Below are 27,569 nucleotides of genomic sequence, written 5' to 3'. Positions count from 1 at the left end.
GACCAAGAATGAGGATGAAAACTGATGGGGAATTAGGCACCCAGGGAAAACAGGATGTTGGCCCAAGGGAGTCCTCCCACCAGATCTGGTAATTTGGATTGCTGTCTCATACATTTTTGCTTCTTGTGTGGGACACTGCATTCCGTATTGATCTTAATTGATTTTTACTGTCCTTTTGCATCCTGCTAGTTATTCTCACTACCACAGAGGTATGTTCTCACTTCATGGGGCACTGACAAGGCTAAACAGTCAGAAACTGCTGCCTGTGTACACATGGTGGGGCTGATAGTGTTAAGTATGAAGGATTCTCCATCCTCAGGGGCTGAATTGGCTGTCCAGGTTGTTCTTTGTAGAAGTATCTACACAGGACATGAACTCAGGGCACTTCAATCTTATCACATCAAACCCTTATCACAGACATAGGTCCCCAAAACAGGGGGATTATAGACAGTGCTTTTATGAGTGCTATTAGACAGAGAGGAAATAAATCCTGTGACCGTTGAAGTGTACAGCACTGTTTCATTGACACATGGTACAGAAATTCTTTTTCTTCACTTTACAGTTTGCAATCTGCAATTTAAATATGCTTGCACTATACACTATATGTGAGTTATTTCCTAGCTAATACTCAGGCCATTCACAGTAAGTGAAAGGAAGTGATATGAGAATGCACATGCTAAAAACTTACTTTCAGAGTCTACAGTCACATATCTCATCTTGATCCCAGCTGTATGCATAGCTGATTGCATTATTAGCATCTACAGAGCTAAAAAAGTCAAGTAAATTACCTTGGGTCTCACAATGGAATAGTTTATCTCAGGGTATAAGGATATGAAGCCTAAAACTGCGATAAAGGTTGAAAACAGCTGTTAAGTGTTGTAACTTCGGTGCTATCTTGACTTCCAAAAGACTGCATCGCACCTCTGTGTAGTGCCACTGCTGAAACAGCCACGAGGACATAGCACACCACAGGGTGTGACGCAACCAGCTATGGGACCGTGCTGTCCCAGCTGAAAGCACGACTGACTGTAGGTAATACAATTTTACAGATACTGCTTTGGCAGATTAACACATTTGTGTGTAAAAACCTCTGTGTGGGACACCTGCAAACAGACTGTTTTGGATCTGCCCTTACAGGCAATGGAGATCTGGTCAATTCAGGCAACGGAGCCTAGAGTACAACTTAATTGACACCTCATGTCTACTCATCTGTTGTCTTCTCCATTGACTCTAGTGATTAGGGTCTTAGTTTGGTTGGCAACATGTAGGCATCTACAACCATTTGAGATGCCCTAGGATATGATGTGGGACATATAGGAAATCTGCTCTCCTAGACTGGCAGCTATGGCATGGAATAGCCATAGAAGCTACCAACTGAGGCAATCCCCTAGTGTGCCATAGACACCATTTGTATAGTCCTAGGTTAGTCTTGTCCTTGACTGATTCCTACCCTTCAAGCAATATTCAAGCTATACACATTTTGTGGTGGGCACTTGCCTGTCCAAGACTTTCTCTTGGAGTCTAGCTTATGAACTCCAGCTTCCCACCTGTCTTCACAAACTGCAGGAAGCAGACAGTAACAAGTGGGAGATTACAATTGGAGGGCACAGGTAGATCAAACCACAGTTTGCAGAACTTGCTGGTGGAGAACCAGGCTGGGAGGAACAACCAGTCGCAAGCCTGTCAGCAGGAGTGTCTGACCAAATGTATGATGAAGGTGAAGCAGTTTTCAGGGATGGCATCATCCAAGTCAGCATCTGAGTTACAGAAGCTCAGTGTTCACAGCCGTATATAATAAGCTGCTGTGGGCTGCACAGTGGCTACTCCATCCACCGCTCACAGGGGAGACAAAGGCTGTATGCTGCAGGTTTTGCCTGGGGAAACTTCACATTCACAGACTGACTTGTTCTTGTTGGTATTTTCTTCCTTATTCTGTTCTATTTGGGTGAGTCCATATGTTGGTTTCAACAGGACAGCCCCCACCATGAGAGTTTGTTTTCTAGGCTTAGCAGGGAGGGGATGGAGAGAAAGAAAAGAGAGGCTAGGCAGAACTTAAGCTGCTCTGCCCAAGTGTTTTAATACATCTAAAGAGAGGATTTAGTCCTGAGTGCCCGTAGCCACTCTCTGGTAAAAAGTTTCCACACGTGAAAGAGCTGTAGCATCCTTAGCAGCTGTCCATAAAACTGGAACAATTTCCTGGCAGCAAAACACAGAGAAATGCAGTACATGCTCCTTTGCCCCCACACACACCTATCAAGAAACATCATGCATAAAACCCCTGAAAACAGAAACCACACACAATAAACAAAATCAAGACCTTACTGTGTATTAGGAGGCCAGTGACAATATGCTGACAATCACTTATTATCTTTTGTTAGTTCCCCACAAGGCAAGACTTCTTCATGTAAAAATATTAAACGTTTTAAACATCCATTTCAATTATATTTTTTAGTCTGTGAGTTTTTTCTCATTATTTTTTCTCTTCTTGTGGACATGATGATTAAAAACCCCAGTATGTCCACCACTGCCGATGCAGTCGAATCATTGCACTGTATTGAATCTTAGTTCAGGGGCTATAATTAAACTGTCTAAGTTCTCTGTCATGCTGTTCTTTGGATCATTAGCTACTTGGTACAAACTGTAAAACTGTGGTCTCACCGAATGCCATTGCACAACTCTCAGTTTTGTTACCAGCAAGAACACAGGACTTCCCACCTAACAACTTAACTAATGTCATGTCAAGAAATACATTTCTTGGACAAATATTATTTCTAAACAAGATGAAATGACATTTACATCAGTTTAAAACAGGTCAAACTCCATGGATTTCGATAGGTTTTTCTTACACAGTGCTATTAAGTCCAGATGAATGTTCTTACATTTGGGTAGTGATATTTAAAGTTGACTTGAATCACTTAGATAAAACCCAGAAAATTAGAGAACATTTGTGTGGAAGGCAGGGCTGAAAATACTGAAAAGAAAATGGCTCTAAAAGTTTCTAAAACTTTCTTTTCTCTGTAAAAATTGCATGTCAACAGTTGGTGGCTCTACACTGCTTCTGCTTTCCCCACTTGACATCTGGAGCAACACACTAGGGCCTTTAAATGAAAAAGTCATAATGTGAGTGCTTCTGGTCCCTACAAATGCCTACAATGGAGCAGCCTAGAGGAGAGCAGAGAGGTGGGGTTGTATGTTCAGGGCAGCACACACACCCCATCAGGATAAACAACATATTAGGCACTATGGGTGGATTCAGAAGGCCAACTGGGGTTGATGTGAGCCTTGGATGTGAGTATGTGAGGGAACAGAAGTTCTATTCAGTTTTATTCATTGCTCTCAGCTTGCCAAAAACAGCATCCTCTTTGTTTGTCCTGAAAAATTACCAATACTCTATAAACTTGAAAAGATAATGAGAGGCAATAAAATCTTAAAATATTGCTTGTTGCATCTGAGTAACCAGTTAAAACACAGATTTAATTTTAAGACTGAAAGCCAGTGGTAACTTCAGCAGTTGAGAGATATGCATGTGAAGATATATGGCATTAGGGACTGTTTCCCGTGATGAATAACCTCTGAAACAAATGAACCATAAGATAATGCCACACTGTTACTCTGTTTCTGGTACTTGCATTAAAACAATTAGCACTTAAGTAAATAAATCTCTTTTGCTATACAGATGTCCTCTATCTGATAGGCTTCCAAATGTATGAAACTGGACCAAGCATCTATTATAAACTGTGGTGTAATGACAATAAACTCTGCAATGTTTTTTGCAGTTGCATTCATTTTAGATGACAGATGTGTTACAGCAGCATCATTCGGAGAAATACATTGCCCATTTATTGCTGTGCAGGAAATTGTTCAGGTAATTATTTTCTAGCTAATTAATCCAGGTTTTTTTGGGGGAAAAAAAAAAAAAAGCAAACAAGACCAAGCAAAAAGCCCCCTGAAAACCAAAGGGCAAAATACAGTACTGTTGTGACAGGGAAAATTGTATTACGTTCTTGGATATTGACTTTTTTTTCCTTCAGCACTCCCTAGTGGCTCATTATAATGTATCCATACTTTCAGCTGTTGCATACCAATGAAGTAAGCATTAACCATTTCTGAATACTTTTCTGATACAACTGTGTGTCATTAGGAAACACGGGGCAATGTATAGCCGTGGCATATCTGTTTCCTCTTCTTCCCAGTCAAGATCCTCCTGGATATGCTTTAGTTTTAATTCACTTCAAAGTGTCTGAGAGTTGAAATTACAAGGCATAAACTCTTCTATTCCATTAAGTTATAAGGAATGTTAGAAGTAACCAAGCATGGGCAATAAAAACCTCAGCCTTATTTTGGAAGTTACAGAGGATTTTTTAATGTAATATCCATCAAATGCGGCTGGCTTTATGTAAGTACTTTTAAGCAGAATTGCCTCTAAATGTGCCATAAGAACACATGAGCAGTAACAACAGATTAGATTTTCTGTACCTCAGAGAATGCGTATGCATTTAGCTTAGATCTTACAAGCAGGCAGTTATCAGTGACGGGGAGTGGCCCATATAACAACCATTCTGCCCCCAGATGTTGCTGCAAATCCTGCTGAGTAGGTACCTTCTTCCCACCTCCCGTAATCTCAATTATGACAAGATCTGGCTCTGGTCTGGGCTCTGCTCCCATGAGCTGCCTTGCCTTTTTCAGTCTGGGACTTCCAGCCCTTGCTGTGCCATCTTTTTCTGCTCAGTCGGCTCTGTGAAAAGAATTCAAATTTTTGTGTTTGTCATTATCTTTTTTAAATGCACAAGTCACTGAAAGTCAGAAAGCAGAGATGGCCAGCAGGTTAATTCAACTCTTTCCTTCTTTCTGGGAACCAGAAAAGGAGGGCAACAAAGCAGCCAAACCATATTTGAAGAGCTCAGAAGGGGCAGTACAAGGGAAGAGGGGAAAATATGTCTTTGGAGGAAAGACATCTCTTCCTTTAAAAAATACAAAAGGCTGCATTGTGCCATTTTAGTAGTGATGATTATTAAGGGAAGTGTGGATGTATGTGGCTGCAATAACCATGAGACCAATGGAGATGGGTGCTCTGTGGAGTCCAGAGTTGACAGATTCATTATACCGTGCACCCTTTGGGAATCTGCTTTCTACTCCAATCTGTCCATGCTCAAATATATTTCCCTGTGTCGGGGTCTGAGGAGAGAGTCAGGGCTCTAGCACACACTTGGCACTGTGCACAGAAAGAGAATATTTCTTAAGATCTGCACAGCTCCAGGATTACTATTTTGGGATGAGTATTATGGAGATTTGGCAACAAGAGCATGCAAAGATTTTTGTCAAGTACCACCTTTTGTTTTTTGTATCTTGGACCTCTTTCTGTTACTACAGCACTAAAATGCCAAGTTTTCTACAGGAGGTTGGAGGCCCAGCTAGTGACTTGATTTTCATTACTACTTGGCTTTTCTCTGTTTGTCTCATGTTGTTGCAATTCTTATTTGAGGAAATCAGTATGTTTTTAAGGACGATTTCTTGTCCTGCTATACTGATGCTCTACCAAGAGCTGGCTCAAGCAAGAACAGACTTTCAAGAAATGGAAACTATTCCTTCAATGACATTTCAGGAAGCCCACAGTAGCACTAAATACTGTAGCATTTGGCAGTGCAAAGGTGGCTGAAGTGACAACTTTGGTTCGTGGTTGAATATTTCTCAGATATATATCCCTTCATCTGTGGTACATGCCACTTGCCAGCATTTTAGGGACATGACTCCTCATGCAGTCACTAGGCATCAAAGATCTTCAGCCTCTTTCTTTGCTTCCTGTTCATTTACATATTTTAAGACACAACTGTGTTATAATGAGTATATCCCTTGGAGCATATTCCTAAATTGAGCAAGCACATGCACACAAACAATGCCTTGCAGATATTTATCTCTAGCCTTTGATGGGATGCCTTGCCATTGACATGCTGCATTTTTCCAGGCATTGTGAACATTGTCAAGTTTTATCATGTTATGTTGGCCTAGGACAAAACAAAGCCTGGAAAATGTGTGACAAAACTTGAAAATATATTAATTGTGGATCTTTTGTAAAAGCAAAAGGGCACTGAAGTTGGTGAAATTTGGTCTCAGCTTTTCATAATTTTCTTCAATTGTTTGCCAGGTTACATCTATAACAGACAATTCTCTATCCAGTCTGTTAGTCTTTTACAAATTTGTCTGTGGTTTATCCTGTATGTCTCATTATTTCCCTTGTAATAATGACATTTCCTTGGTTCATTTCATCTCAGGAAACTTGCCTTTTTTTCTAGCAGAGAAAAAAAACCTGTCTTGTCTCTGCGTCAGTTCCTATATATGTCAGTTCCTATATATTTAAAATTGATTAGTGTTCTGAGACAAAATAGCTTTTTAAGAGAAGTCTGATGTAATCTACATCTTTGTATTAAATCAGCAAAAATTAAATGTGCAGACTATGTCCTGTCTAACAACAGGCAAGGATATAAAAAACCACCTCAGCTCCTCCCTTAAGTATCTGTTGCATACATATAAAAAATCTTTTTGTCTTCCAGCTACGTAGATCATAAATCAACTAGTAGAAAAACCTGAGTCATCAGTCTCTTTTATAGGATACAAATTAAATTATTTATATTTTTTCCTGGGCATTTTAATCTCAGAGGATTTTCATCTGCCCGGTGGCTGGATCAAAAGACTGTCCCATTTTCACAATCATGTGTGATCGTGCACCGTCACAGTAAAATGCAAAGGTTTTTGGACCTAGTGTGGAAGTATGCTATTTTATGGCAGAATATATCCTGATAATCTTCCCAGAATGCATTGTGAAATCAAGGCTTGCCTAATTTAAAGTGCTGTCAGATGCAGTGTGCTTACAAGAGAATCTGAATCCCACATGACTGGGCACTGAAATTACAAGGGCCATGTGCAAATGCCCAGACAAAACCAGCTTCTTCAGAGTAGCAGGAGCTGTTTGAAGAATTACTGCAGAATTGCTCCCGATTTTCTTTCACCATCCTTCTGTAACTATTAGAATAATTATTCTCCATATATCAGTAGTAAGTATTTTCTTAACTGTGACCTACCCTTTCCTTGCTTCTTGAAACTGGCAATGAGTATCCCAGAGCCCATAAAAATCAGCTGTACCTGAAAAGTACAGGGAGTGGGATTAACCTTATTTAGCTTTAGGCATTTGCAATATAGGTGTCAAATGGTTGTTGAAAGGAGTATATTGCCTACATCATAGCACCAGAGCCTAGGCTCCCTTCACCATTAGTGCACAGGAAAGACACTAGACTTATTTTAGATGACTACCTTAGGATAAGAGGTTTTGTGTCCCAGAAGGGCCTCCTTCTGTCGATGAGTGTAAAGGGAATCTACAGTGAATGAAGATAATGTTGACTTCTCAATAGGCATGTGTTTCACCAGCAGCTTTAAGAAATGGTGTCTTTAACCGTGATAATTACTGATGAAGCTTCATTGTTTTTAATCCCATTGTGAGTCCCCCACTGAATTTTATTCAGTCTTGGCATTCACTGTTCTGTTGATTTCTTGTCATTTAGCAGTTTTCACATTATTTGCTCAATCAAGATCATCTTTCGTTACACCTGATGATCTGTTTGCTTAGTGTTCCAGTTTTGTGGTTTTAATAATAACAGTGAAATAAAAACAGTGTCATGCTGCTTAATGTTCACTGTTGTCCATACTTCTGCCAGTCTCTGGGCAGTGTTTGATGGTTTATTGCTGAAATCACTCAGGGCATTGGACCAAAACACCATCTCTAGTGGTTTACTTCCTACAATATGCAGAGATTGCGGCATGACAATCCTCTCTCTGAGGATGACAACCCCATATTTTGTTGGTCAGGCTTTGGTAGCTGAGCATTCCCAGAAGCTGCCAGGCCTATGCAATGTCTTATTTAACCTCCTCCCTTCTCAGTTCACCTCAGTGGTCACAAGGTATTTGTTCAGCCACTCAATTGGTTGGACTTTATTATAATTCTTGGGGGAAACATACCTTTATAAAAAAGTTTTTCCTTTCATTTTATCTTATATCTCTCATATCAGCTTGTAGCTCATCATTACATCTTGCATCTTAATATCATGCAATTCTGCACAGGGTAACCTGTACTGAAACATCAACCCAAATGCACCTACAGAGACCTACTTTTCATGATATTAACAATGTTCTTTGCTGGCTACTGAAACAACAGTCTCAGCACAGGTCACTGTTTCTTCTTATTTAGTTCATCAGTAAAACACTGAAATATACTTGACAACAATCTTCATGGCTCATTGCAAGTTTTGAGACTACACGTCTTTAAAACTATAGAATCAAATATCAGAGTGCATGTTAAGGTTGTGTTTTTACAAGTACGTAAATAAGAACATGGTTTGTATTCATCTTACTGAACTGTTTCCTCCATACTGTCTACTGGGATCAGCTGGTGGTCCATTCTCTCCCCAAGACGAGGTAATTCATTAATTCATTGTGCGTTAAATGTAGGCAGGTATCCCACAGTATACTTGGGGGATTTTAGAACAGGACTCACATCACCTCTACATGAACAACAACTCTATGGCCATAATAATATCAGAATCTAAATCAGTATGTTAAAAATATCGACATCAGTGTTACCTGATCTCATAGATGCCTTCTCAGGATGCTTGGTGATAGGATAAGTCTGTTATCTGTTCCATGCACACCTTTCCACATAATGAAGTATTGCTAAGTTATGCTTTTATTGCCAAATAATAACTGTAGTAATAAAAAAGTGGTTTATTCTATGTCCAAGAAGATTTCTTAATCTTATTCTTATTTTTCTCACAAGAAAGCTGCTATTTATATTTTTAGACGTGAAATACTTGCCTATTTCCACATAAATCATTACACATACTTATCCAAGGCACGTTTCTATAACTGCATTTACGAAACCACTGATTAGGCAGATCACTCAGCCACTAACCTGCATCTACTTCCATGTTTAACAGTGCTTTAAAACTTGATAAATGCAATGAGGACCTTTTCCATTTCACACTTGTGGCCTGATTTTCTGTCTCCCCAGAGCCTGTTCTCAAATAGTAACTGCATTGATTCTCCCTTTGGGTATGATCCTTGGACTCCACAGAAACTGGTAAACATCCTCAGATGACTAGAATTGTTCTCTTAGGGCACAAAAGCAACTTCCTCTGACATCTTATGTCCTTACTGCTGTTTCCTAGCATATTGATGTCTGTTTTCAGTGTCAGAAAAACAAGGTCTTGAAGGAACTTCAACTTCTAGCCTGTAGGCCTTGCCTTCAGCTTGAATCTGCATACTGGATAGTTTAATAGCCTGTTACTCTCAACTGCAGATTTTGATTAATATTTATTTCTCCCTCTGCCTTCCTCTCTTTTTAGCAATCTTTCTCTCACAAGAAAGCTGATATTGCTTATATTCTTCTGAATTTAAATACTTACCAATTTTCACACAAAGAATGGTGACATTTGGTGAGTATGTTTTAACGCGATTCTTTATTTCCTTGAGAAAGTTCCTGATGCTCTTGCTTTAGATAAGCTGATACATTATTTTCTTTTTTCCAGAACTAGTTCAAGCTCACTGCTTTATAAAACATACTTAATGGTGAAACAGTGAAAACAAATTTCAGCTGAGGCAGTTATGTCTTTGTTAAGTTTTTTTTCCCAAGTGCCATGTAATTCCATAGTAGTATTAGGAAGTATTTAATCTTGTGAATATGTATAAATAAATCATACAGCTGCCTACCTCTGTAAAAAGGCATCATCTTCAGTGTGAATCCTTTCAATATATGATAACAGTGGAACAAGTGAAAGAAGTATGTCAAGAGCAGAAAAAAATCCATGCAAGTATGAGATGGATATAAGCTTATACCTGGTAAACACCTTTTCTTGCACACTTTTGGCCAATCAATGAGTAAATTGCTCAGTTTCTACTAACAAGACCAAGCCCAAGGCCCCCCACTATGGTTTAAAATGTTCAGAGTCTTCCCTTTCTTTTCTGCATGAGCACTGACAAGAATCAGGCAGAAATCCAATTCTGACTTTTACCAGCAGGTTTGTATGTTGGACTCAGTGAGGGAACTCTGGTCGTGATTAAAATTTCTATCAATCCTTTTTTTTAATAAACATTTTATAGCAGCAGAACAAAACCAGAAGGTTTTACAAAATAAAATAACAGTGGGGCAGAGGGAAACTCTTAAGAGCACATCTTGAATAGCCAATATTAATTATCTTGCAATTATCTTTTAATAGCCTCAGTACAAGGGACCTGGAAAGTCATGGTGGCCACGTGTGAGAAACTCATATGACAATGCACAGAAATACATTTAAAGCACTTTATTTTCATTTCCAGAGGAACAGAAGGCACTGAGGAATGTGTTCATCCTTCAGATTGTTTATATAGCAGAGATAAATATTTTTTAAAATCTTGAAATATATGTTCTACTAGAAGGAAGAAGGTTTGGTTTTGTTTGTTTGTTTGTTTGTTTTCCCAGCAGGGAGCCTGGAGTCCCTTTGGCAACAAGGCTCCAGAAGAAATGTGCAGAAGGTGATGGACATGTTTGTGTGCAACAGTTGTGGCATTGATACCAGCAGATTTGTGTAATGTACTTCTGTCTTAGTACGGGCAGGGTGGGATGGGAATTGTCTCTGCTTACTTTTGCAGCTAACCGATTTCACTGTCAGAAAGTGGTGGTAAAGCCTGCCCAGTTGGATTCTGTTAAAAATAATAATTTCTGCCTCACTCAGCCTGGACTGATTGATCTGATGGTGAGAAAAAGATGGGCAGAAAAAGGAAACAATGGATGCTTATGAGTAGTTGCTAAGAATATTCCTCTGGGTCATCCATTGAATTCACAGGTTTTAACCAAGTGATGAGCTAAGGGTATTTCTGGAAAGTGCTTCAGGCTCAGATTTTACCTTTTCTTGGGAACCACTGTGCCAGAGTTCAAACTTTGCATTTCCTTGCAGGAACCACTGTTGCTGAGCTCATTTCTCATTGTCTTACAGCCTTTATCACACAAGGATGAACTTTAGGTACTAACATAAACTGTACCTATAGCCTGCTTATGCCTCAGTCAGCATCTGAGAAGTCACTTAATGTCTAATCTGAGACAGCAGGTACTGACCTTTTGTCTAAATCAGAATCTTTTAATGTTAAAAAATTGCCCTCCTCAGAAGCTAGGAAGTAACTGAAATAGATGTGCCTGGGTGGTTTTGTGTGTTCTGTGGTTATGAGTTCCTCTGAGGAGCACCCAGGAGTGTTGTTGACTGTGATCCAAGTGGCTTGAATAATGTATTCCTTTTAGAGCTTCTTATCACACTGATTTTCAAATTATCCACTCAACTTACTGTTCCTTTAAAACTGTGTTCCACTTTCAGTTCTAAACAAGGTAGCTAGACAGCAGCAGAGACCAGCAGCGTAAGAATGCAATTTGGATGCTGTGAACACAGTCCTCTGTGCTTTCAAGCTGATGCATTGAGGTATAGCTGAATTCTGTTCAAAAGCAATCTGTTTTTCATTGTGAGTTTCTTCAAAAATTTAGCATTCATGTCAGCCCTTCTTTAGATTTGGTTGAACAGAGCACTGTGAAATCTGATCACTATGAATGTGCTACATACTTTCCATAATTATGAAATTAACATTTATGATAATAAATTTCTATGTGTTTCATAGCCCATTTATAAACTCTGTATTTTGACTCTTGGCTGTTCATTGTGTTCACTTGCTTAGAAAAATAAATCTGAATTCCGCAACCAGTTAAGTACATATCTGACAGAAAACAAACTCTTTCATAAGGTGTCCTGATATGTCCCTGAATAAGAAAATGCTTCTGCAACAAAAATAATATAGAAGGATACAGTTAAGATTTTCTTCAAAATACAAGGCACTCAAAGTGAGTTTGCATGGGTGACATTCATTGTGCCATTACTGTTACATGAAGATATTTGACTTTCTCATAACAATAGTGTTCTCAGAAAATCACTGGTAATTTTTACTTCTTTTTAAGTTTTTCTGCTCACTTGTGCTACCAACACAGTTTTGAGCCTTCAGGTTGACAACACAGACTTTGGCCATTTGAATTTACAGAGGCTGCATTCAAATTGTGGGTCTGGGAATACTTCTGAATGACTGGATCCAGGTGTTCACCCAGTTAAGCTGTAACCTTCTGTTGGTCATGGCTTTGCCCTGATTTCTCCATTGCATCTTGGCTTCCAGTGAAGAAAACTGACATGCACTTACCAGACAGGACACAAGATGTGATCAAGTCACATCCCAGATCTAGATTTTGCCTGGTGGTGCTCTAGTGTCCGGCTATTCCTCTGCTGATTCCTCCCTATGGACCTGGTATTTCCTTCTGTTAATCTGTGGTCTTTTCCTTGCTCCTGTCTTCCCATGACCGTAGTGCTCTTCTCATACATCTAACTCCAGTCTTGTCTCCTCTAGCTCCAGTCTTGTCTCCTCTAGCTCCCCTGCTCTTCTCCTAGCTGTGGTCTCCCCCTGTAACCAGTTCCTTTCCATGTGCCCTACCACTTCTCAGGCTCTTTCTGATACCTCTATTTCTCCCAGACCCATTTTCCTATTTCACTCTTTCTTCTTTTCACCAACAGCTTCAGAAGCTGCCTCACCCTCTTTACTTTTCTCTCCTTGTCTAGACTGTTGTCTCAGTCAGTCCCATTTCTTCCTGATGTCTGCTCTTCAGCCCCTCATAGACTCTTATTCCTCACCTTCCTTTTGCAGTCCCAGCTTTTCCTCTTGCCATTTAACCTCTGTAGGTCCCCAGTTCTCTCACTGGGACTGGTATGACCTCTCAGTTCTCACCTCCTTGTCCAACAAGTCTGTCTCCCATTTCCACCTCCATTCCATAACTACATGATACATCTTTTGCCTCCGTGAACAGTGATCCTGCCTTCTTCTCCAGGATATGTCTTCTTCTCCTTTAATGAGCAAAGTGTAGCTCCTTTCTCAACCTTGTCCATGTGCTAGCAAGGAGCTGATGAAGACCCATTTTATGCTTTTCTTCAGGTCTCTGGCTTCCCTCCAGCCATGAGAGCTATCAGTCCTGCCTCTAAGACAGGAATGCACTAACAGTTCTTCAGCATTCCGTTGTAACTGAATAATCTGTTCATGGAAGAACAATTGCAGTTCTTGGCAACTCATATAAAAGCTTCATTTCCCTAGGAAATGGATAGGTGACATTATTTTTAATGTTGAAGAAGATTCTCTGTAATGTTATCCTTTTCCCCTTTATGTTTACTGGCATAATCCCTATATCTTTTTCTCCAAGAAATACTACACTATGAAAAATAAAATCACAGTTTTCTACCTCTGCTTGACTTTTTGCCAACTAAGTACAAACCATGCCCCATGGACTTCAGAAATTTGTCTGAATCTCTTCCTTTGATCATCTTTCTTCCAAACTCAAATCTTAAATTGAAAGTTGCCTGTGACAGGCAGAGACCAGTATCGCTTATTGCCTCAAGTTATTCACTAAAGTCAGCAGCTGCAAAAGGTAGAAAGATAAAATTCACTCAGAAAAAAAACCAAACAAAACCCAAATCTGCTAATACTATTCCATGATGCTGAGATGATAAAGGAGAAAAGAATGGGATCAGTGTTCACATATTAAAGAGAAGTCCTGTTAGGTGAACACAGTCAGTGCAGGAATGACACTGTGATCCCACTGACCCTTCTGGTGATCTTAAGCTTTTTAAATGTTGAAGCCATCTCCTACTAAGTTATTGTAAGCATAGCCCATTTTAGGTCATAGTTTTAAGGAGCATTCCTGTGGAATTGTATCCATGAAGTTCTTTATTAGCAGTTGTAAGAATACAGGAAAGAGGGCTGCAGAGTGCTGCCTCCTGCTCATGAAGAGGTGGGGGTTTTGACCATTATTTCCTAGTGAGGGCTCTTTGTTTTAAGAGTACTAGATCTCCAAGGACTTGCCAAATTAAATACAGTGAAATTCTCTCTCACAGAGGTGTGCAGTATAAGTTTAATCGTTCAAACCAAGATACTAATTTGATAAAAACCACAGCAAGATTACCAGTTTGCTTGCAACCTGAGTTCTAAAATTTGTGTCAATAGAACAGGATGAAAGAAAAGTGAATGAATTAAAGACTGTACCTGTGTTTTGCAAATACACGGGAATGAATTTAAGATGAGCTCAGCACAAATGGCTAGTCAAATGTCATACTCTACAACTCCAAAGATAAGTTTTAAAGACTTGCTTAAAGATCCACATCTCTTTAAAACCTGCAAAATCACTTCACGTGACAGCAAATTTTCTTGTGATGTACAGCAGAATTATACAAATATGTGATACAACTTTATTTGCCTGGCATATTGAGATAGCATGTCATGTTTACAGTTTAGCTGAAACTGAGGGGAGATTAGGAAGCACATCTTATACCTGAGGGTAAAATGTAATTTTCTAATAAATAAGGAGTGAGGATGGATGAAAATGTAAATCCCTCAGATATTCTGAATCCCATCATGACTCTGATATATAATTGTTCAATTATTTCCTGAGGGAAAAATGTCACCTTGTATTTAGGGAATAGTAATATGGAAGATTTGGTGAAGGAGATGTTCTAGAAAATACTTGTAGGAATGCAGTGGTTCTTCAGGAGATAAAGCTTCTTTTTTTAATGTAGCCTGTCTCTCAGGTCCCCTCATTTATTTCAGGAATAATGCAGCCTTCACAGTTCAACATTAGTATACCATAGGTTGTTGAACTGTTAAATTTACATAGCACTAGGGAAAAAATACTTAGGGAACAGGAATCTGCTAGAATATATCTAAGCAGTGCAGCTAAAGCAGCCCAGCTAAAATGGAAGCACTGACCCAGATTCTCCTCTGAGAGGCATCATTGTTCTTCAGTGCCTCAACAGAGGTCAGCGTAAAGCTATACCACATCCCTATTGATAAAAATGAAAGATGTATAAGAGGATTCACAATAATTGCCTTGCTTTTTTTATTTTGATTTTTTTTTTTAAATCAACCATGAAGTTAAGAAGGTATCACATGTATAAAGTGTTACAAAAGCAATCAGGCTGTTTATATTTTTCAGTATATTATAATCAGCAATATTGTTGTGAGATGGCCAGGCCTGTTAAGGTTGTGACCTCAGGTGTGCTAAATGTGAGCCCGTAATTATCTGTACATTGTTCACTGAAAGTGGCACATAATTATAATGTGAATATCGATTTTTTGAGGCCTTGTTGTGCCAGGAGGTCAGCCTTCGATGCATCTAAAATGATGTTTCAGTTTGGATCAGCAGTGCACTCCTGAAGCAAACCTCCTGACTGTCCTCCTTGCTGTGGCTTGGCTTCTGTCATGGACTGACTACAGTGTGTGGGACATGGATCCCTTTTCAGCCAAACTAAGCTGCAAGATTTCCTCCAGGAGACAACCCATAACAAACTGCCTCTGTGGGTGGGCATTCATCTCCCTGGCTTGAAGGAACAAGAGTCAAAAATAAACTCCCCTGAGCATGCACACTGATGCTGTGCACTCTGCACCAGCCATTTTGATCTGTGGACTGATTTCCTTTGAGCTGCTCTACTTGCTTGCAGAGGAGTAGCAGGGCACTCAGCAGGTTATCAAAAGGAGGTGGGTTTTGAAATAACTTATTAAGGCTCAGGCAGTTATACACTCTTCCACCCCTCCCTAAGTCATCCCTGGCTTCAGGTTTTCACTAACCAATCTGACTTTCTTCCTCAAACAGTGGACGAGTATAAAAGGAATACCCACAGGACTATCTGAGACTAAAGAGTACAAGTACTTTTAAATGAAAGTATACAGCACTCTTTCTACCAGAAACTACAAGGGAAAAGCAAAACATTCACATATGTAATTTTACTCATTCTAAGACTAGCAGGCTTTGGTATGCAAATACAAGGGAGGAAAAGAATGGGAAACAGATGTACCCAGAGGTACTGGAGTTTCTTGAGGAACTAGAAAAGGATACTGTACTAGATTTTTTTAGAAGAAAAAAACATAAGAGAAATATTCAAATGAAAGCTAATAAATATTAGTAACAGGAGAGTTACTTCCTTTGAAAAGAATTGGTAGAAAATGCTAAATTAAGAGTTCAGAGAAGGGTTAAGGTTTCCACATAGAATGGTTCAGAATTCTAGCAGGAATTGAAAAAATTAGAGAAGTGCTAAGGTTTCCACGTGGAATGGTTCAAGATTCTAGCAGGAAAGGTGAAATATAATCCTATGTTTTGAATAAGTGTACTCCGTATCAAGGCACTTGAGTTTACTGAGTAGAACAGAACCCACATTATGCTGCCACAGTGCCTCTGGGAAATTGTTCTTAGGAGGCTGGCTGCCGGGCAGGCTCAGTTCTAGCCTTTATGTCATATTCTCTTCTATCCTCTCTGATAGTACAGGATGGGAAGTGTAGATAATTCAAGCAGCATGCTCTGTAGGAATGTAAAAATGAAGTATTCCTTATTAAAGCTTTGCTTTCACAATGCTCACTGTGTTTTCTTTCATGACAGTGTCATACAATTGTTGGTAAGAGAAAAGTTTTAACCATTGAAATTTAAAGTGTTGTCTAATATTCAGATTGTATTTAATTTTCATTGTTAGAACTTCCAAAGTTGAAATTCTAAATTTCAGTCAAGACCAATCATGAACGTATGGCAAAGCACCCTGTGAAAACATTTTGTACTGTCAAAACAAGACTCCGACAGCTTCAGATTACGTGTCCATAGCAGAACTGGCTTGTGTAGTGGCAATGAAGCGTATTCTTTGCTGTCATTCTGGAGGGTGACAGCCTTGGAAGGCTGTCCAAGCTTATTCTTAGCTTTTCGCAGAAGTTGCCATTAAGACATCAACTTCTGAGGAAGGAGGTGGTACAGACCTCCTTGTGCAAAGCGGTGTTAGGAAGAGTCTTACATGTTTCACACTTGCCAGTGAAGAATTACAGGAGTGGCAACTTCTAACTGCTTAGGTGCAAGCTATTGACATGAACTAGTACAAGCTAAGGAATTAATCCAGCCCCACAAAGCATAATTGAAGTGTCCTGGAAACCACAGCACAGGAGCTGGTACACATTGGCAGTACCAGAGAAGGGTGAAAGGGTGGGTTGTGCTCGATGATAAAATGTTATGGAAAAGCATCATCCTGAAATTGAGCTCTTGCAGTTGATGGATACTTGCCAACCTTGGCCACTCTCTGCCTGTAACTAATTTCTCCCATTTTAAATAAGGAGAATTAAAATTGAAACAAGATTAAAACTTATGACACACTCAGTTACTATGGTGGGAACATCACAGGCTCATCAAGTATGATCTTGTGTGTTCAGTTTGGGTGAAATGTGTTAAACTAGGCTCCTCTGATTGACAGGAAGAGAAACACTGAATATCTAGCTACTGCCCCCAAGACAAGGTTCAGTGAAAAACGGTGTGTGAGCATGTAATTAAAGGTTTATAGTGGTTCATGTGTAGAAGGGGACATAAGGACACTTTAGAGATTTCTGAACTATGCAGCTTTGTAACTTGCACATTTTTAATACAAACTTTTTTTTTTTTTCAAGTCATCTTGAATTTCAGCACAGTAGCAGAGAAAGAAAATGAGCAAATGCTGCTCCTGACAAGATTGACCATCTGGCATAACTTTTCCATGTAATAGTGTTAGGAAATGTCATCTGTCACTTGCAAGTGAATGTGTGCAGGTTCAGTTGCCTAAATTTATCATGGAGGGTGACAGACCTAGGGAATTTAGTCCAAGATTCAGTTTTCAACAGTTGCCACAGCTCAGGATACAGCATCCATCCTCAGTGTGATGGATTTACCATCCAAAGTGTAGTTAGACAGCTGCTAAATTTTAGCCAGCCCCACTGCTTTGGTACAGCTCTCCTCAGCCAGGTGGGCAATTCCATTTTGAACTCTACGTGGGGAGGCTTGCACCTCAACTGAAACCAATGCATTTTAGCCTGGCCTGGACAGTAAGGCAGCCCTGCAACAACCTACAGGATCTGACCAGTGCTGCATCCTCATCTTTCTCTGCTTCTGTGTGGGTGACTCAAGGTTGGGGTGGTGGGAAAAACCCTCTGACCTGGAACAGGGGACAAGAAGGCTGGGAAAGGCAGTCAGACAATGCTGCCTGCTCTCTCACATCTCTGTTTTTAACAGACACTGGTGTCCAGCAGCATCTTCAGCCACACCAAGATAGTCCCACTCTTCATGGCCATGGAGCAGCCACTGGTGTGACCATGGGTTCTGCTGTGCATGGGGGAGGCTCCCCCATCCTGGGGCTGCTTCTGGGGTGTAATGCTGTCCTGCCCGGCCCATGCTTCAGCTCCTGCGGGGTGACCATCAGCCTCAGTGCTACTCTTCTCTGCCAACCAGGAGGGCTGCACTTACTTTTCCTGCACTAATGCAGAGCAGGGTGCTCACTGGGACCAGCTCACACCGTGCTGCGTGCCCTCCATGAGACAGGTCTGGGCTAGGGGAGAGCTGCCCAGCCTGGGCCACATCCAGGCAGTGTCTGCGCAAAAGGAGTGGGGGTTTGCAGGACTGCCTCGGTGCATACCATGACACCATTTATCTTACCAGTACAGCTGAAGAGGCTGCTGCTGGTGAAAAGGGTGAGCCATCACTTTGGGAGGAGGGGGACAGAGATGCTCACCCAGAAGCCAGCCATCATACTAGTTCATGGGTGGAAGGCGCAGTACATGCTGACCTAGAACCAAGTGCTGGAATTGTATTTAATATGTTGTTAAACAGGAAAAAAATGGACCAAACCCAGCCAAGTTCACAGTGGACTCTAAATCTATTTAAATACAATGCATGAATGCGCAGCCTTAAATTTGGTACAAGACCATAATCACAAGAAGCCTGAGACCAATCACAAGAAACCTGGGACCAAGGTCCAAAGAAATTAGACACATAAGCGTGAAGAAAAGTAACAAGAGAAAAGTGATACCTCAGAATATGTTTTATTACTACTGCAAATTAATATCTGAAACCCTTTGAGGTTACTAATATCTATCCTTATTCAGGATAGCTTCCTCATTGAGTCAACAGATAAATTTAATAGCAAATTCAACATTGTGATAATTCCTGTCTTCCACAGTATCAGTAAGAATTTATTGCAGTATTCAACAGAATTTCTGGCTCTGAGGGCTATTGTATCTTCATTGCAGGCGTTTATTGAACAACATCCTGCTTTGCTTAATGGCTCATACAAAGCGAGATGAATTACAGCATTTCTGAGGTGGGAGCTATGAGGGTTAAGATGTGATGCAAACAAATCAAAAAGGAAGCTCCAGGCTTCTGCCCAACAGTTTGCACAAGTGCCACCATCAGGAAAAAATAGAAAATCAGTTGTTTTTTTTTTTTTTTTAAAATATCACCTAAACATACATGTGAATTGTATCACAGAAATTCTTGAGCAAAAAGACCTCAAGGGTATTCCCACGAGAAGGCTTCTTGCTGCACAGGTGCAATAGAAGTACCCAGCATATTTTTGGAACTGGGTTTTTAATTGCACATTTTCTGTTTCACGTGGAGTTAAGAACAGGCAACCATTTGAAGCTTCTGGGAAATGCAAAGCACTAATGGAATAAGTTGATTGGCTATTTCAACCAGAGCAGACTAAAAAGCAAGATCTACTGTAGAAATTTGGGATTGCAACATAGGAACTCTGTCAAACTGTTATTTTATTAGCTGCAACTAATTTTTCTTCACAAAGACAAGATGTAGGTGGGTATTTAAGAGCAGTGCTGGGGAGCCACAAAAGTCTGTAACATGGAGGAATTTCTGGTTCTGGATGTATCTGATAGCAAAATAATAAATATTAAACAAGAAATTTCAAAGAAACCTTGGAATGTTAAATAAATGGCTACTGAATAAAAATATGAAAACTGAACAGACACACCAGCAGTCAAAAGTCCCTCACAGTCAGATAGTGTAGGATGATGGCTCATGCTAGGTATCTCTTGTATTGATGTCCTCACCCGAGCATATTCTCCATGATAAATGGAGACAAACAGGCTCTTCTGGAACATAATTTTTTTACTGTAGATAAATCTCAGATTGAAATGAATCTACAACTACATCTGTTGCTACTGCTTTTATTACAGATGTCTGAAGTGAGATGAGATATACCCTACCCTGAGTATTCACATTAGAGTAAAGGTAATTTATACACGTAAGAGAAAACACCTTTTGTTCAAATACTACAGAGAGTACCAGGCTATTTATTGGTATAGTATTTTCTCAAGATACTTTGCTGAGCTTGACAGGATTACTTGTAAGATATTTTCTTAGACTTCCCTGTAAAAGTTTTCCTCTGTTGAGGTGCGCTACCATATCTGGGCACACTTGTGTAGACTATTGTGCTAATAATCCTAAACTTCCTAGTTTGGGGTGGGTTTTAGGTGTTGCAAGCAAGGTAAGCAGAGTAGGGGACACCACAGTGGAAGCTAAGCATAAATAGCCAATATACTTTTGTTTAATCTGAGCCTCATTTGGCCCCAGCTACACTATAAAGAAAGCAAGCAAGATAAACTTGAAGGAGAAGCAAAGGATACAAACAGCCTTTAGGCTATGTGCTCTTCATGCCAGTGTTTACATGTGAGTTAACATCTGTTTTTCTTTATTTCAGCTGAACGTAGATCCCTTACGGTATAAGCATCCAGATGAATTACAAAGTATGACTTTTCTGATGTTTGATACAAAGCGTAGCCTGAATTTAAGAATGCTTTATTAGCTTTTACTTTCTATTTTATATTTCTGTACTTCTCTCTACAAGTTATTTTTTACCCTGCTCTCTCTTTATTCTATGTGTTCCTCTTAATTGAGTATCAGAAAGCAGAACTTTGCAGAAAGTTCTTTGCAACAGGTGACACCAATGGATGATCTTAACTTTCATGAGATTTCGTACACTGACTTTGCTCTGACAGATGACAAAGTCTGAATATCCACCAGCTTTTGATTGCCCTAATGAACCTTCCTAATGAGCTCATCCTGAGAAAAGAGGACTGGAGAGGAAAAACAAATAAAATAATGAAAAAAAAAGAGTGAAAAGGAAAGAAGACAAGATATGGTTAAAAATGGTATTTTAAAATTACTCCTGAATTTATTCTGAATTATTTTGGCCTGAAAATTTCCTCTTTCCTTTTTTTTTTTGCCTATGCCACTTCGCATTTTTTGTGGCTTCTTGCACGTTTGTCCAAAGTTCTGCAAAAGATAATCTCATGGGACAGAGCTCCAAGGAGCTTCCCAAGTTTGTTTCTGTAATAAAGTTACCCAAAGCTCCAGCCTCACACAGCTCCCTTTTAACTGGGGTTATATCGCTAACATAAGATCCCGAATAACAACTGATGCACATTTGTGCCAAACTCTGCCGTCTGCCTCAACTGGGTTCACGGTTTTATTTATTGCTGGTCAAAATCAGATCAATATGCAGCTTACAGCTGTTAGATAACAAGATATGCACTATGACCTCCTCTCTCTTTCCTGACTCCAGACTTTTATAACTCTCATAAAAATGACTTTCAAGCAATCTCTTCTCCAGTCACCATTTGCTGTATTCTCAAGTGTACATGGTCCTGTTAGAGTCTATAAGCTATAGTTTCATGAGTCCCATGTGCCTTTCTACTAAGGAAAGACAGTTTGTTCCTCTCCCTGCTTCCCCATGGAGACAAAAACCTGAGTATTTTAGTCTCTCACCTCTTACAAGGTCATATCTACAGACTCTCTTCTACAATGCTTCATTGTTGAAAAAAAGACAAAAAATGCAAAACCTGACCACAGATGATGCTCAGACAAAGAAGTAATGACTGGGTTTTTGTATTTGTGGCTTCTTCTTACTTTTCAACAATCTGAGAATCTTTGGTATGTTTATTGGAGTTACAACTCTTGGTGTTACATTTGCATGTTTAATTAAGTTGTCTTGAGGGAAGCTCCCTAATACTCTGAACAGAGACTGCTAATTGAAGAAATACACTCAATTTCATGTGTGTGTATTCACCTGAGACAAATAGACAAGACATGGTACAGGCAGATGTTTTTTTGGTAAAAAACAGCCGACAATCAGAAGGACACTTGCTGTGAATTTCAGGCATCAACTCCCTGCTGTCAGTAAGCATGTGGACAGACCCTGCCCTCTCCAGAGCCACCGCACACCGCACACCTCAGTGCAGAGCAGCTGACTTTGTGATAACGCTGAGAGCCCAAGTCTGCTCTCCAAGATGGCAATTTTCTAATTTACATCAGTAACAAGGCAAATATGAACCAGACAGATTTATTTGTACAGGTTAGTAAAGACTTTTTATGTGTGATAAGTTTCCCACAGGAACAGCTTTTGAGATAGCTGCCAAATGAAAATTGAATGCCATGATACCATGTTTATTTATGCATGTTATCACTGCTCTTATTTACATGATCCCAGTAATTTTCTATGTGTTTTACAGTGCCGACACGTTTTTATTGCACATTTGAAGCATTAAGTTCATATTGTTGGAGCTAAGTGGTAAAAAAGCCTTCTGTTCAGCCTTTCTGAACAGAATATGTGTTTTCACACATTTCCCACTAGAGATGAGAGTTCACACAACTTCAGAAGCTCTGGGTGCTCTCCTAGTCTCATTTCAGAGATCATTTTCATGAAAGCCATTCCAGAGACACACCCATATCTGCAGCCATATCCCACCTCGGGATAGTGCCAGAAAGGTGAACGGGAGAGAGATATCAAAGCCATCATGTCAATACTGCAAATTGTTTCTGATGAAAATTTAAAAACTCTTTGAAAGATGTTATGTCATAAGAACATGGCAGAAATTAATCTGACAAGGGCAATAACACCATCTGAGAGACTTAGTAGGTCAGGCACAGCAATCCATGAACGCAGCTATACAGCTTTTAGGTTCCAGCAGTTCAATCTTCATCCTAAACAGTTTGTATGTTTACTTGCTGCAATCAGCACTAGAAGTTATCCATGACAAACTTCACTGAAGGGATCGATATGCTTTTAATATCCACAGTTTATGTAGTCTAGCAAAGCAAAGGCTGAGGAAGGATACAATTGCTCCGTTAAACTACTTCAGTGGGGTAAATATCACAGGAAGATGAAATATTTATGTAAAAGAGGAAAGCTGACATAAGATCAAATGCACAGATGTCTAGTCATGAAGTGGATTTCTATTCAGCCTTCTGAAAGGGGAAAAAAAATCAGTTTGAAGATAGAGTTATACCACATTATGAGAGAGGCTAAAATAATATTTTTTCTGAGGAAAGCAGGAAATACAGTCAACAGCCTAATAGATTCCTTCTAGAATGATGTTTTTAGATGGTTTTGGTGCTGGTAATTTGTTTTCTCTGTCTCTCCAGCATTATTTGATGTCCTGTGTTCTAAATGGTTTCCCATGGTTTAGTGGGAAAATATGACTCAATTAAGGGAGGCTTATTTTAGACAAATAAAATTAATAGCAATATTGCATTGGTTAAAACAAAAACAAAACCCACAAATGCTTTTGGCTACTACATAGAAGACAGGAAAAAAATATCTACAGTCTATCAGATTTTCAATTATGCATATTCTTTTTCCTGTATTTAGCGTGTATATTATTTCAACAAGTAGCTGTGAGACTGGCTATTTAGATTTAAAAACCCCTCTAACAGTAAAGACCAAACAGGATTCCTAAACAGGTGTTTTCTGTAAAAACACAGAAAATCTCATTACTTAGCTTATGGATAAAATTGTGGCTGCTGAAGTGCTGCGTGCAGCAGATGACTTCTTCCAATACAGATTGTAACCCATACAGAGCTCCATGCCGATTTGGGAATTTTCCAGAATTTTTCAGGATGAACAAGTTTGTAACATTCATTTTAATTGTACTTTTAAGGGCTGTAAGTGGTCCTCATGCAGGTCTAGCTCCAGCAGAATCCACATGTGAAATCCCCATCCAGTACCTGTTTCGCACACAGAAAGGGGCAGAGCTGGCTGGTGGGAGAGCCTGAGCCCAGGGTTGGATGAGGATTTTTGCCCCCAGGTCAGGGCTGGGAGCAGGCATGTTAACAAGGACAATGTGTGGCACAATAAGAGTCCTGCAGAATGAAACAGCTGGATTTGAGTATCTCATTTTCACACCACTTGCAATTTGCAGGCTACTGTGGACTAGGCATGCTAGGTGTGCTCTGGCTGTGTGTCTTTTGCTTTGCATCATCTGCAAGGGTTTGTTTTGAGAGATCCTTCTGCAGTGCAAACTGAAGTGCAGTTAAAGTAGTGACGACTGAGATATTTCCTTGAAAAGTGCTCCCCTGATGTGGGCTGGCACCCACTGCTAAACTTTGAAGGAACTAAGGAATGTATAAAGTTTTCTTTTCAAATTCAGAAAAGATAAAATGTTGGTATCCCGCTTCTCTTTGCCCAATATTCTGCAAGTTGTCCATGTTCTGAATGGCCATGTTATGCCAGAGGAGTGGAGGTTTGCAAGCAGTAGCACATGTTTCTCTGCTGTGTCTTGTAGTCAGCATCAAGCATATAGGAGAGGACCTGGCAGGAGCTGCTTTTTCACAGTGGCAGGATGCTGCCAGATAGGTGACACTGCCAGCAGGGTGGGAAGTGACATGAAAGCAGGCCAGTGTGCCTCTGCCTGAAGCAATAGCTACAGTTTATGCAAGAAAAAACTAGTGGTACAGACTTGGGAACCATTCACCCTTTTTCACCTGCTTCAGTCATGACTTCATTCAGCCATGGATGGTCATGAGGTCAGAAAGGAATCATAGGGAAGAAGGTGTGAGAAACTCCGGCTTAACACAACACTTAGAGTTGAGCCCTCCACCACCAAGGAAGGTGGCAGCAACTACCACACTATGCACCTCCACCTTCCCAATGAAGCTGTCTGTGCGTCTAGGGAATACAAAAGAGCACCCTCTCTTCACGGCATATGAAGAGAGGGTGCTCAAAGGATGCACAATTCATGGAGGAGGGGTTTGAGATTCTGCTTTTGTCTTAAACCATACTCCATCCAATGCAAAAGGCAAAGATGCCCTTAAGGATGAATCCAGGAATCCAAGGCTGGATCCAGCATGGATGAAGACTCCTCCAGTTGAGTTTGTTCAGGTGGGAACCACTATCTTGTACCAAGACAAATGGGATTTGGCTTCTGTGTGAGTGTCTCCACTGCAGTGAGGAATTAACATGTCTAACTCACTCAGCGGTGCTAATATGGCTATAACAGCACTGCTGGTGTGAGAACTAGCTCAGATATCTCTGCCCAGCTCTTCACTGCACTGTGTAAAGTGACTGCTAGCTTCTGAGACATTGGCCAATGTGAGCCACTCGCTGATTGGCACCGTTACAGATGGATGCAGAAACAAATCCACAGACAGCTTGAGAAACTTCTCATCAAACACAGACATCTGAGATCCTGTTTGGAAATCTGATTTTGGTCAATATGGAGCAAAGGTCTCTGATTCACACATTTAGATATTGCAGCTGAAGTCCTGTCAAGTCTTTATTTGGATGGCAACCTTAATTTTTAAATCATACTCAACTGCCCCTATCCAGTTCAAAGGAAGTGGTAGCACTGACTCCAACGGAGTCCTGGAACAGCACAGTGCTTCTAGAGGAGAATATCAATTGTACAGGTGATGTGAGCTCTCCTTGCTCTGCTGGCCAGCACCACTTTTAATTAGCAGCTGGAGTCACACAAAATCATCAAGACTACATCTGACTAATTTATAGAAAACTTGTCTTAATAAAAATGTATGACTGAAGCATGTAATTTGTTTTAGTGCCCATTTCAGCTGTACTGCTGATGAAAGCACTGGGAGGAAAGCTATATGCAGAGAGTCAGCAAAAGAAAATGTAATCTCCTGCTAATCAGATGGGATTTAGCAATCTACGGTAGGTTTTACCAGCTTTTACTTCTCAGCCACTTAACTGGAACAGTATTCTTTCCCCTTTTTATTAGGAACTGCAGACATCGTTCTGACAGTCCTCTTGAGAAGACCAAGAGAAAGCAACTATTATTCTTTACGATACATGGAAGTCTTGGAAATATTATCCTTGATGGATAAACAAGTCTGTGAATGAAGTCAGTAGAACTTCCTTGTGGAATTTTAACACTTTTTTTTTTTTTTGGTAACCCAATATAATTAGGGGTGAAGTAATGGAGAAACAAGCACAAACAGTGAAGTTCTGTTATGCATATGACACCCTGTACACTAATTTTCACATGAATGAAAAATGGTTTGCCTTCTGTTCTAGTGGTGAAACACTCTAGGTGCAATAGGCTGCGAATAAGGAATGAACTGTGTGAGCACTGATAAACTAAATCTACTAAGTTCATGAACTTTCAAAACTGCCACTTTTCTCCAGTAGTTCTGAGACTGTTTATATAGGTGTATATATAAAATAGAAACACTTGTGACAAAATGACCAATTGGAACATATGCTATAAAGCTTTGGGAATGAGAAAAACTGCATCAACCTAGTTTCTTTTTTCAGATGGAAAAAAATCAGGGTCTTAAATCAACACCTGAGTGACACAAAAACTAGAAAAGGAGAATTTAATTCATTCATTTTTCTGCCCAGTTACCTTGGTGTCAGACTTGGAATTGCATCTAAAAATACCAAGTTTTTTTGATAAATGACATTTCTTAGGACTTTGAGTCCCAAAGTTATACAACCCTGTAGAAATATACAGGCATAAAACTGTGGCATACAAAATTGTTTCATAATAATTGTATTTCCCATTTTTTAGCTTCTCAGACTGCTGCCTGGCCAATGGATCCTAGTGGAAGGCTCCCAATAACTATGGGAACACGAAAGCAAGTTGCCTCCAGTGTGTTCTTCATCAACTCTGGTGTGATGCCTGTTCAGGACAGGGTCGAATTAGGTTACAAATAGAAGAAAAAATACATTGAAAAGAACAGTTCTGCAGTCTCCAGAAACAATAATGTGTGTTTTCAAACCAGCTTTGCAGAAAGAGGTGGATCCACAGCTTGGCATTCTTTCCAGCTGTTTGCAGCTGGAGATGTAATGATCCTAATCCACAGCTTCATTTCCATTCTCATTGGAGACTGTGGCTGGCAGAATGGACAGACTCTATACATTCACTGGCCATAAACTAATCTCTAAACAATAATTTCTGTGTTGGGAATTATTTTCAACTGGATTAACTCACTCTGTACACCAAGACCTTATTTTGTGAGATTGCAATTTCAGTGTAACTAACAGACACAGCTACTTTCATCTTTACTTGGACAGTTAAAAATAACCAAATTAAAGCAATGGATGGCTTAGAAAACTGCCTAACATCTGTTTGTTTGAATTTGATTTATTAACGCTTTTGGAACTCATAACTTTGCTTATATTCCCTGGTATCCTCTCAGTAGTCCACAGCTTGACTATTTAACGTTATTTGCTATTGCCTCAAAGATAAGTGAAGGTGCAGTCAGGCCCCTGAGGAGTGAAGAGCACATGGTTGTCTCATCTTGGCTGGGTCACAAGGTAAGAGATGAGGACCTCCAGATCTCCCTCATTTCTTCTGCCTACAGGGCAGTGATTGGATCAAATAATGTGAGCAATCTGCCTTGA

Source organism: Athene cunicularia (assembly GCF_003259725.1).
Source record: "Athene cunicularia isolate RWA chromosome 1 unlocalized genomic scaffold, athCun1 chr1_part1, whole genome shotgun sequence".
Taxonomy (NCBI): domain Eukaryota; kingdom Metazoa; phylum Chordata; class Aves; order Strigiformes; family Strigidae; genus Athene; species Athene cunicularia.
The sequence above is the reverse complement of the archived record's forward strand: the minus strand, read 5'-3'. Positions refer to the sequence as shown.